The 9,165-nt window shown below is 32.5% G+C and overlaps 1 long non-coding RNA gene across 3 annotated transcripts; it reads left to right on the top strand.

Moving 5' to 3' along the window:
• Nucleotides 1-235: 235 nt before the first annotated feature.
• LOC21404521 lies at nucleotides 236-8,521 on the top strand. Of its 3 annotated transcripts, none has more exons than XR_002903506.1 (9): nucleotides 236-659; nucleotides 1,279-1,493; nucleotides 1,909-2,029; nucleotides 2,643-2,727; nucleotides 3,996-4,072; nucleotides 4,431-4,581; nucleotides 6,337-6,431; nucleotides 6,897-7,019; nucleotides 8,448-8,521. It is a non-coding gene; the product is annotated as an uncharacterized LOC21404521 (long non-coding RNA). The 3 variants fall into 3 exon arrangements; XR_002903505.1 differs by lacking the exon at nucleotides 236-659 and adding an exon at nucleotides 831-898; XR_002903507.1 differs by lacking the exons at nucleotides 236-659; nucleotides 6,337-6,431 and adding an exon at nucleotides 831-898.
• Nucleotides 8,522-9,165: the final 644 nt, after the last annotated feature.

The following is a 9,165-nucleotide window of genomic DNA, read 5'->3' as shown; positions in this document are numbered from 1 at the left end:
TTAGATATAATTTTGACTAATTTTACTGTAGTAAAAAAATTAAATGTAATTATTTTTAAAAATTTTTTACTATAATAAAAATTAAATTCTAAATTTGAATTTATGGAAAGAACGAAAATTTTTATTAAAAAAAATTGTCCGACATATAATTCATACCCTACGCGAATAACTGTATTTTCAATTATTACAGCCGTTCGTAGCAGTTTTTCTGTTTCTCTCTCTAAAATCACAGCACCGTCACGTTCTCTCTCTTTCCTCTGTCTCTGTGTCTCTCTCTCGATCACACCGAGACCTATCTACTCTTCCTTCAATTTCTTCTCCCCCTCGTGATTTGCGCTCTAATCTTCACAACACCTTCAATTTTTACAGCCCTTCGTAGCAGTTTCCCTGTTTCTCTCTCTAAAATCACAACACCATCACGTTATCTCTTTCCTCTGTCTCTATACCGAGACCTATCTCCTCTTCCTTCGATTTCTTCTCCCCCTCGTGATTTGCGCTCTAACCTTCACTTTCGCTCTCTTTCTCTCTTCTAGTCCTAACGAAGAAACAAGCCCCCGTGTTCCTAACCCTAACTCACTGAGTTCACTTCGCGTGCCTCGCCTCGAACTCCGAAGGAAGCAGCTTCGCGGGCACTCGCACGCTCGATTGAGTCTCCCGAGGTGAGGATCGTATCTTCAAATTTTCATTCCCTTTAAAAATGTATCTTCTTCAATTTTTCTCAAATGTATCTTCAATATATTTCTCATGCATCCTTCTTAAAGATTTCTTTAAGGGTTTTGATAATTTATGGCCTTTTCTTTTCTTCCCTTTTTGATGTGGGTCAAGCGAATGGGAAAAAAAAACCTCACTCTTCTTTGGGGGCTTCGATCATCTATGGGGTTTTCCCTCTTTGATGGAGGTTATTTTCTCCTTCTTCATATGTTTTTTTTTTCGCTTTCGTTTGGATGGTCGTTTTTTCTTTAAAAATTTTCTGATGATACTTCAATTATCGGTTGCTTGGTTCATAAGTTTGAAAGGAAATTTAAATTTTGCAAGCGAAAACGTTTTAGCAAAAAAGTTTAACAGTAGTTTAAGCTACGAAACAAACACAAATTCTTGTATTATGCTCTGCTCTGTATGGGGTTGCAATGAAAATCTTACATTTTATCTTCATGTCTCGAGTTTATAATTTCTTGCCTTAGATAAACAAAAGTATTGCGAACACTATAAATTTGTTATGATAATAGGAGGTTTTCATAGGCCTGATATTTTTCCGCTATTATTGGTGATCATAACCAGACAAGGGAAGACAAACATGCTTGTGGCATGTGGCCTTACCGGCATGGAATTACCTCAATGAACAAGCGCTTGTTATCAAGAGATTATACAAGTACAGCTGATGTGGAATCAAGAATTTATGTCGATACAAATGCCATGACATAAAAATCAGGTAATACTATGTCGAAGCAAAGAAAATGATGTCCTGATTTCAGAAATTTAAAAGCATTTGACAGGTTGGCTCTCTCTCTCTCTCTCTCTCACTGTCAATATAATTAATTTGCTGCAGTTTATACTTTGTAGTGGTTTTCTTCATTTGGCTTAGCTACATATTTTCCCTCAAATTAACGTTGTCATAAATTCTATTTCAACATGTATTTTACTTTGTTTTAGAGATTCATTATGAAAAAGTTATTAGGTCATTTCGTGTTCTTCTATGTATTGTAATGAACGAGTCATTTTTGTTATTTTGTCTTTGTCATATGCTTTTCTTTCCCTTTTTTTTTTTCTCTCTAATTATATCTTCATTTGAACACTTTTGTTGCTTGATTTTATTTGGTTCTTTTAAATTATCAACACTCCACGTATTTTTGGTGATTAGGTTTTATATTTAAGGTTTTTGGAATTGATCATTGATCTTCTATCTCACAGCTTTGAAGACTTGGCTGTAGGCTGTATAGGAAAACTTGAGAGGAAGGTGAAATTCTTGAGAAAAACTAGCCCATATGAATTCACAACAAAAACTTATATCCTACCCCAAGAAACAATACAGGTATGTTTAGAAACTGAAATTAGATCAAGCGATAAAGAGGGGGAAAAAAAAGAAGATGAGCCAGCTGTCTTTTCTGGACAATGGTTGTTCTGGTTTAGGTATTAGAGAGGTTGTATAGATAGTATTATTATAGCGTTGTTTTTTTTTCCTTCTACCCTTTTAATCATTTATATTTCTCCAAATTTTCTCTTGTTCCTTTGCTTTGTATCAATTAATGCATGTCTTTTAATTGTACATGTCGTTGGTCATGCTAGCAATAATGGGCTCGCGTCTTCCTTTTCAAAATTGGAAGCTAGTAAGGGACATTTACAGTCTTCTTTATTGGAAATTTGCATCCTTCGTGCTCTATGGTCCTTAACATGAATGTGCACAATTATTTTAGTTCTCTCTAAGATGTATGAAGTGTGAAGAATGATGGTGATATCTTTGCTGTGATGATATATATTACATTTTTGTAGGCCTTGTGCAAGTTGCATGTGAGACAGAACTGTTGGGTTTCCATTTAAAGTAATATCTAAGATATCCTTTTTTTTTTGCTTTAAGTTTTTCTTTCCATCCAAAGATTTTGAGTAAGATTCTGATTGTTTCTTCTTCATATATTTTGCTTTAATAGGTTGGTCATGAAGCATGCTAAAAATAAGTGCTTCAATGCAGAGTCAACTATACAACAACTAATGACTCTGGTTAACCATACAGCTGTGAGTTATTATGTTTTTTTTTTTTAATTTTTAATTTTAGTCCCCTCTTAGTTACAGCTATGTTCCTGACCAATTCAGCTATACAAGTGCTCTATGATAAATAGAAACTGATTTCTTACTCCACTGACTGCTTAAGTTTGGTATCTCTTTCTCTGTTCATCTTAGTTTGAATTAATGATGAATAGATTCCATTCTTTGAAACTGACTGAAGGAAAGAAAAAGATGTTTCTCCGTTTTAGGAATTATTTAAGGCATTGAAAGTGTTGGAGTAAGTTGAACAAGATTATGCAAAAAAGTTAAAGAGGAGCGCAAATGTAGTTCAAAAGGGCAACTTGTGGAAAGATCTTCTCTATACATGTCCTTTTATTCCTCAAATCTAAGTTTGACTCCTGTATTACTGATTTTTCTTTTTTCTTTTTTTTTTCCATCCTGAAATTTCTGGTACATTAGTATGAACTTGTCTCGAAAGAATTTAAGTTCTGATTGTCTTATTGAATTTCATCATCAAAAGAGTTTAGGAATATTTCTTTGACTTTTTCCTCGTATATGTGCTCAACCAACTTTTGTAACTATAACGTTTTGATGTAAATAGTTATGCTCGACACGTTAATTTTGTTTGAAAATTAAACATCAAATGGTTATTTAACTTTCTACTCATTGGTGCGACCTTCGCCGATCAACATGCTAAATAATCATAGAACAAAACTTATCTTCATCTTTCTTTCATTCTATATATATTTACAATCTCTAAAATGTGTTATAAAAGTACAATATGATTTTCATTTTTGCCTCCAATAAATTCGTCAAAGCGTCCACGCGCGGAGCGTGTGCTTATAACTAGTCGTCCATATTGGCTGGAAAAACTTGAACGTTCTTTGTTGTTAGATATGCCCATCTGCTCTATGAAAAAATGAAGAAGTTAGATACAAATAAGGATTAGAACTACTGATGCTCTGTGGAGTTTTGCACAACTTACATCCTCTAAGAATTCTCTTTATTACTAAACTACATGAAAATTAAAGACTAAGCATTCACCTTTTTGTCAAAACACACCAAAATTGTTTTGATATGCATAGTTTGTATTTTTTGCTCAACACATGATTTGTATTTTAGGTTGTGTTGTACAATTTTAAGTTCCCTTAAAACTTTTAGGCTCTTTCAGTTTGGTTAGCGCTTTCCAAGTTCAATTGAATAGAATGTTGTTTGATTTTTTTTTTTGTTTTAAATCAACGTTTGTTTCTATCTCTATGTACTAAATCTCAAAGCAGGCACGTGGTGTTCAATCTTTTTCTTCAACTTTTGCCCTTTTTGTGAATGCTTCGCATTGCTAGATGGCTCAGCTTATGTAAGTTACAGTTGTCTTTTAGTTGAGTTAAATTATTGACATCTATCATATGCATATTAAATAAAATTGATTCTTTTCTTCTTTAATTGATTCTTTTCTTCTTTATTATTACGCCGTACACTTTTATATTAATCTTTACATTCATTATATTGTTTTGCTTTATTCCTAATTCTAAATCCATAACGTATTTTGTTCTTTCTTTGCTTCTGGTTTTTTTGTTTTGTTTGTTTTTTTTATTATTTCAATTATAGTCTCATTCAATATGAGTTTAAACAAAAGTATCGCGAACACTATAAATTTGTTATGAGGTTTTCATAGGCCTGATATTTTTTCTGCTATTATTGGCGATCATAACCAGACAAGGGAAGACAAGCATGCTTGTGGCATGTGGCCTTACCGGCATGGAGTTAGCTCAATGAACAAGCGCTTGTTATCAAGAGATTATACAAGTACAACTGATGTGGAGTCAAGAATTTATGTCGATACAAATGCCATGAAATAAAAATCGGGTAATACTATCCCTTGATCATAAAAAAATCTATTTATTGTTGTATTTATTTAGCACGGTAATTCTGAGGCTAAACCTGTTTTTGGTAATTCATGTGTTAAGCCCATTAAATTACAGGTCATGTCATATTAGTTAAATTGCTATTTCTATCAATTTACAGATTTGATTTACATGTTTGTAATTTAAAATAAAAAAGAGGGAAAAATCTTAGGGCATTTGACTCCATTTGCGATATGAAGCTGATTTTGTTTTGTTGTCAGTTTTTTGAACTTTTTTCATTGCTGTTGCAATTTTGGAATGTCAATTTTAATGTAGACATTTTATCTTGGAAATTAGAAGGTTACATTTTTTTTTTACATAACTAGCATTGTTTCATATCATGACTAGAACGATAAAATCAAACCAGCTTTCAAAGCAATTGAGGAAAAAATACACAATATCGTCTGTTAAAATTGGAGTGCATAAAACTGATGCAATTCTTATGTTGATGGTTGTGTTTTTTCCCTAATAATGACAAGAATTCTAGAATCAGATTGACATTTATTCAATGAACACAGCCGGGACAACAAGATTGTTGCATATCTGATCACGCAAGGCCCACTCTATCTCCTTCCCCTTATCATTGTAGTTGCATCTTCAGCTTATTTCTTATTTCTTCCTCTCTACATGTTGGAAAATAAGTTATACATTTTAGTATTTTTTTTAGTTAGTTATGCAAAGAATTTATCATGATATCTGACTGTTATTTTTGTTTACCCTTTTTTTTCTTCTCTAAATGGTTTACTATATGATTTTCTATATGGTTTGCTATATGGTTTTATTCATGGTTTGCTAAATGGTCTACTTAATGGTTTGCTATATGGTTTTATTCATGGTTTGCTTAATGGCTTTATCTAATTGACTTACTAATGGATATGCTTATTAAATGATTTTATTGAATATGCATGCTAAATATGCTGACCAAACATATTTCTTCAATGCCATTATAAAATATTCTTGCTCAATGTGTCTATTCAATGCGTTTCTCAAATACACTTCTAGAGGACTAATGTATCACTGTTCATTTGCCATGGAATGAAAGTTTCTTTGTTTTCTTTTTCTTTTTTTCCTTCAAATAGCTTTAATGGTTGTCTTTGAATGACTTAAATACTGGTTTTTGGTTTAATCTTGGATGTTACTATAAAAATTCAAATGTTTTTGTTTGACCCATGGATGACACAAGAATATGAATATTCAAAAGTAGCTATATGATGTCCGCCATTTAAAATTCATTATTTAATATGCTACTTATGACTTGTAAGGTAATAAAAACTTGGGACTACTTGAATTCATTATGTAATGACCATGAATTGACTTAGTTGTAATTATGTTAGAATACTCATTCCTAGTAATATAGTCCTATCATGTTTACAAAACAAATTTATTTTTTTTACTCGTCATTTATTTATTGAAAATAAAAATGATAAAATTCTATTTTTATAATGGAATTCAAGAACTCAAAATTAGTCTTTAAATAAAAAATTTAACTCTCATATTGAGCCTCACACGTGCGACCGTATGAGAAAGCACAGTTTGCTTACTGTGCACGTACTCACATTTCACTGTTCAAAGTTTTTGTTTATGTATTTTGTCGTTTTCTTGAATTTTTTTTCCTTTTTCTTTTTGCCCCTCTCTCTCTCCGACTCTTTCTTTCTCTCTGCCTCTCTCTCTATCTTCCTCTACGCTGATGCTCTCTCCAACCGGCTCTTACTGTCAGCGACAAGAGCTTCATCCCCTTTTGACTTCCTCTTTCTCTTCTCCTTCTGTTGCTCGGCTTGCTTCAGACACAGAGACCATTTGTTTTCTTACAAGGTAAAAAACTTCACTTTTTGGACTTGCCCTGGTCAACATTTTCATCAAGGTTTCACATCTTTCTTGTATATAGGAAGGTTATTTCATTCACTTTCCTAGGGAAAATGCTTCGTTTGTGGACTAATGAGCAATATTAGGCATATAATTTCACTTTTTTTTTTCTCTTCTATTATCCTACCTAAATAGGAAGGTTCTTTCATTCAATTTCCTAGGGAAAATGCTTCGTTTGTGGACTAATGAGCAATATTAGGAACATAGTTTCACTCTTTTTTTTTTCTCTTCTCTTTTCCCACCTAAATGGATGCAACGATCATGATGTTTGTATTAACTATAAAGATATGTATATCCTGTTCCATTTTCCTTGCTTCATTGTTTCTTGAGGAAAAGAGTAATTTTGAGACAAATTATGAGTATTTCATTATGGTAATTTTATATAGTAATTTGAAAAATTGTTATTTCTTGCAGAAATATCAAGAACCAAAAGACAAATTCCTCCAGCTAACTATTCCTTGAAAGTGCACTCATACTCCTTGTTGTCAGAAGCTGAAGAATATGAAAGTGGTGCCTTCGAATCCGACAGCTTCAAAGGTAAGATTTTCTAATTCCTTCTTGTGTGTGTGTGTGTTTTTTTTTTTTTTTTGGTACCAGAAATCAAGCACAATGCATTTAGCTGTTTTGGGTTACCGTGTTTCTTAATTCTACTCTCCATGAACAAATTTGAAACTTTATTGAAAGAGAGTAGGATAATTCTGATTGATTTCCATTTGAATTAGATGTCAACGTTATGTATGTGTTTTGGGTTCAATTAAAGTTTGGTGTTTAAGTGTTTGCTAAATTGTTTCAGTGAGTGTTCATTTGTTATTTGTTAGCTTTCATTTGTTTTGAAACAAAATAAAGAAAGAAAAAGGTTAAAAAGAAAAGAAATGAAAAGCAAAGTAATAAAACCAAAGATTTTCCTCAGAGCAGAAAATTTAGTTCATGCGGTACTGATTTTTAGTCATCTCAATGTACATGTCAAACGTGATTTAGATTGAGGATACCGTTTTCCCCCCTTTTTGAAGGCAGGCAGATACAATTTGTAATACAGAACATCTGTTTCCATTTTGATTTGATGTGTTTGTATCTTTCTGTAGTGGGAAGTTAAGAGATTCCATGTATAAATTTTTTTCATAAAACTAGCTAACATGAGTTAAAAGACAAATGACAACCGAAAATGTTGGATTTGGATTTGACCTTTATGAATATTTGAATAGGGCTTTGGTTTTTCAAGGCAGTTACTATGGTTATTATAATCTACATTGCTTAACTCCGTTGCTCCAACTCCATAATACTAATTGTATGCATTTAGAATGTGTACAAGTGCGATCAATATTTCTCTACATGTCACCTACAATAAAAGCAGGACAAAGAGAGCACAATTTTTTTATGATCTTTCTTTTACTTTTGTAAGCCTGGCTTTTTGTCTTTCATAACTGTCGAGATAATCCCAGTACACAAAATAGATCAGACCAGCTGAACTGAATCCTTTTGCAAAACCAATAGCATTTCAAAACAAATTACATTAACAAGGCTAAGAAATTCAAGCATACTTAAGCTGCTTCTTTGTAGTGGCCTCCACAACCGAATCACCAATACAATTTAAATCAGTTAAAAAACAGAAAGACACATGTTTAAATTTCATTACCTTAGTAACAACTACTATAGGAATCGACCCAACAAGATCACAAATCCGAGTCAGTGGACCCTTTTTGGTGATCATTTCGGTGTCATTGACAACGCCGTCTCAGCCATGGCTCTAGCTGGGAAGGATTCTGGGTTTCACGGGGAAGGAAATGAATGGTACTTTCTCTAATAAAAAACTTTGTTGCATAACGTTACATAATAACCCTTTTTTTTTTCTTTTCTTTTATTAAGAAACTGCTTTCTTCATGTTTCCGTGTATCACTGTTCTATTATTATGGTCATGTATTAACATACGTAAGAAGATTTTTCTTTCCAATTTTCGTGCTGTAGCAGCAAAATTCAATTTTATCTCCCAGTTTCTCTTACGCACACTGCACATCCACGGTCTCAGTTGTTTTCGTTCGGCCATTTGGTAAGTCCATTCCTAAATTCTCATCTCTATGTTCCAAGTTTTTGCTCCGTCTTTAGGATTTATCCTTTCCACTATTTAGTAAAGAAAACATTGCTTGGTTCTCTGCAAATCCAATCTGGGTGACGCATTGGTATTTTTTTCTTTCTTCGAAAACTTGTTTTCTTATTTGAATTTATCAATTGTGTCTTCCTTTTTAAATTGAACTTTTCGTGCGTTTTTCAATTTTGATTGAAATTAGCTGGTAGAGTTGATGTCCTATTAATCGAGAATATAAGTTTTTCCACGCAAAAAACTGTGAACAATTTGTCTCGTTCTTGGGGTTTTGATTTATTGTTCTTTGGATATTATCTTTATCTGCACAACGTGGATTCCTTCCTCATTTACTTGTAAACTTGGTGTCAAGATTATTTGAAGTGATATGGTATGTTTTTGTGCTGTCACTTGTATTAAAAGTTAAACATAAGTTAGTCTTTTTGGTGATATGTATTATGAAATTAAAACTGAACGTGTCAGAAGGAATTAAACTTGGAACGAACAATAATTTGACTTTTGGACACTTAAGTGACCCACAAAGAAATAATTATTTGTTGTCTTCCCTATTGATTATTGAAACAAGTGTTTTTGTTACCGTTGATGTTG

This window comes from Morus notabilis, unplaced genomic scaffold (assembly GCF_000414095.1).
Source record: "Morus notabilis unplaced genomic scaffold, ASM41409v2 Scaffold336, whole genome shotgun sequence".
In the NCBI taxonomy this organism is placed as follows: domain Eukaryota; kingdom Viridiplantae; phylum Streptophyta; class Magnoliopsida; order Rosales; family Moraceae; genus Morus; species Morus notabilis.
Note: the sequence above shows the minus strand (reverse complement) of the source record. Positions and strands in the feature narration are given on the sequence as shown.